The sequence below is a fragment of the Etheostoma spectabile genome, chromosome 6 (genome assembly GCF_008692095.1).
Source record: "Etheostoma spectabile isolate EspeVRDwgs_2016 chromosome 6, UIUC_Espe_1.0, whole genome shotgun sequence".
Lineage (NCBI taxonomy): Eukaryota > Metazoa > Chordata > Actinopteri > Perciformes > Percidae > Etheostoma > Etheostoma spectabile.
The window spans coordinates 31,392,830-31,395,836 of NC_045738.1; the positions used below are offsets into that span (position 1 = coordinate 31,392,830).

Sequence of the window (3,007 nt, forward strand, 5' to 3'; positions counted from 1 at the left end):
TATTTCTGTGATAGAAACACTACAAGCTGCTACAGTTGGCTGCTTCGCTGCATCGCCGATTGCCAAACACACCTGACTACAGGAGACATTAGCTCAGACTTGCGGAGTACACATGGAACAGCTCCAGAGTTGGATTGAAACATACCGAGACCACCACATCAAGCAGTTCTCGGTGAGCTTGTTTGGGTCACTTTTGGTCTGCAACCGAGCAGGACCAACAAACTTGATCTAAACAAAGAGGCAGGTGTAAAAGCGCCCCTAAACTCTAATTTCTATCTACACAGTTTTCAGTATGGACAGTGGTTGTGAACAAAACAAAGTGATACTTCTTAGCCAAACAGGGAAAGAATTGTATGTAAACCATTTATTCATGAAAACAGGACTCTGTTGCAGGAAAACAGGTTGACATGAACAAGACTTTCAGCGGGGTCTAACCCACAGCCAGCCTTTTAAGTTTAAACCAGAAACTTGGCAATAACAATGTCGTCCGATAGTGTGGCTACTGCATCTTTGATCGGACCATGTACTGTTCTGCATGTTGCCGGTCAACCAAGCTGTGTTGTTTCAGGCCCAATATGGCCGCACAGATGTGACGTTTAAAGCCTGGAGATATTAAAATCATAGGCCTCATTAAGCTCAGTTATTTATGTGCATCCAAACCCCCATTCAGGAACCGGGCCAGTCAGATCAAATGTCCCCGGCGGTGCGGTGGTCGTGAATTGTCGTCTAAATAACAGCAGCTGTGAGAGCCTGTCGAGTCGAGCTGATTGATGTCTTGGCTAAGGATGCTCCTGGATCACAATAAAACTGTCACAGACATTTTATCATCTGCATTCCCCGCTTAGGACATTTCCACACATCTTAAATTTCCATGAGACGAGCAGCAAGACGGACACATTCTCATCTTGCCAACTTGCATACTATACATCCTCTCACACATGCTTCCACCTTCCCTGGACTTTCATTATCTCTATTAATGGCAAGAACTCTAATCTTAAATGAAATACTGTCCCACGTGTTGTGACACTTTTTGCCAATGGCAAAAGGCCGATGGCAAAAAGTGACCAAAGGCGGCAGTGACACCGCTGTGCTCTGAAACCCCTTGGTTCCAATTGCTCATGCTGCGCCACAACGACGTTTTGCTGCTTTGAGCAAAGCAGCATACCGCGTTTGGTTTGAAAGGCATAGTAGTGGAGGGGCCTTACCCCAGCAAGATCAATCTGTCTGTCTCACATGACAATGTCTTGACAAACTGGACCGAAGTTAAGGTCCCGTCCAAAATACCCTTCTTCAGCTAAAACTTGTTCTGAATGTATTTGAGAGCAAACTCATGCTGTTTACTGAAATACACCACAAAATGGAAGGAGAATACAGGTGGTTATGTCTTACAAATACCTGGGCATTATAATAAATGACTCCCTCACCTTTAAGCCTCAAGTGCTTGACCCGGTAGAAAAGCTGAAGATAAAGTTGGGTTTTTATTTTCGTTTCTCTTTCCATGTGAAAAAGAGACTTGTGGCTGCTACTTTTTTCATCTGTTCTGGACTATGGCGATTTGATTTGATTTACATGCATGCCTCTGTTCAGTGTCGTCTTGTGGTTGACTCAGACTACCATGCTTCCTTGTGGTTCATTACCAACTGTAATGCTCAGGATTCACCATTGCGAGTTGTACTCTTGGGCAGGATGGCCCGCTCTGTCACTGGTATAACTGATTTGTAAGGTGATGTTTGGTGTGCTACCTCCCTACATATGTTCTCTTATCCTCCAAAAAAATGGTGGTCGGCACTTCTCATGTTTTCAGGATATAATTTTGGTTTCTGTCCCTAATGTGTGCAAAAACCAGGGAAAAAAAAGCTTTTGTGGATTTTGCACCCTTCTGCATGGAACATGCTGCAGAATGTCTTGAGACTAAATGAATTAACCACGGTAAATGCCTTTAAATCCAAAACGAAAGAAATGGAGGCCAGCTCTTTAAGATGTCAGTGTTTTCAACAGTTTTTCCTGGTTACAAAAATTTGAATTTGTTGTACTGTGAATTGCTTTACTTTGTTTTAGATCCATTAACTTGTTCTTGTGTTTCTTGTCTGTAACTATGTGCCTTTTATATGTTCCTGCCTGCCTTGGCCAGGTCACCCTTGAAAAAGAGATTCTTAGTCCCAGTGGGTTTCTCCTGGTTAAATAAAGGCTATACTAATAATAAAAAAGTATGGATTTTCATGGTCCATATGAAACGATTCTGACAGGATAATTTTTTGCAAGAAGGAGGAGCAGTACATAAACACAAACAGAAACAGTAGCATACAATACACAGGAAAATATAGAGATAGGATTATAGACAAACAAAACAAAATGTATATTTAAATTAATTACACTAAATAAAACAATGATGCTTACAATCATACGCAAACCAGTTGTTACTAAGGGTGGTTATGTAGTGTGTGTATGTAGTATTTATAACTGAAAAAGAAGAGAGAGGAGAGAGTGCAAATAATAATATCATAAATGTTTTTATGTATCAATTTAGGTAACATTTAAGAGGATAATTCCATACGATTTTGAGCCACCATTGTGTCCTAAATCTTCCATGGTGGATCTCCTCTACAGGGGGTTGCTCAACATGATGCAACAAATCCCAACTCACAATACCATGGATAGTGCCACTCAAGCCAGCCATGCCGAAACACTTATTTATGAACTTCAATATTCAATGGAAAATAATGTTAATGATGAAATAGCTTAACATGGTGTAAACTTAAAACACAGCGCTCGTTCGTTCCCCCAGTGTTTTAATCCAAACCACAATCGGCTAAACAACTCCTGCTGGTAATTTAACTAATTGATTTGGTTTGTTCTTTTCCTTGATTACAATTAACAACTCTTTTTGTTAAAACACACTACACACAGGCCTGAAAGACGCACACATACTCCAGTCCCATCAGAGTGAGGGGGCTGAGACTGCTGGACAGGCACCTAGAGCAGTGGGGGGGGGGGCATGTCTTCAGCT

The 3,007-nt window shown here is 41.5% G+C and overlaps 1 long non-coding RNA gene across 1 annotated transcript in view; it reads right to left on the bottom strand.

Annotated features, from left to right (window-relative positions):
• Nucleotides 1–3,007, bottom strand: part of LOC116691612 (uncharacterized) — an 18,754-nt gene that overhangs the window by 9,072 nt on the left and 6,675 nt on the right. The gene's annotated exons all lie outside the window — the stretch shown is intronic.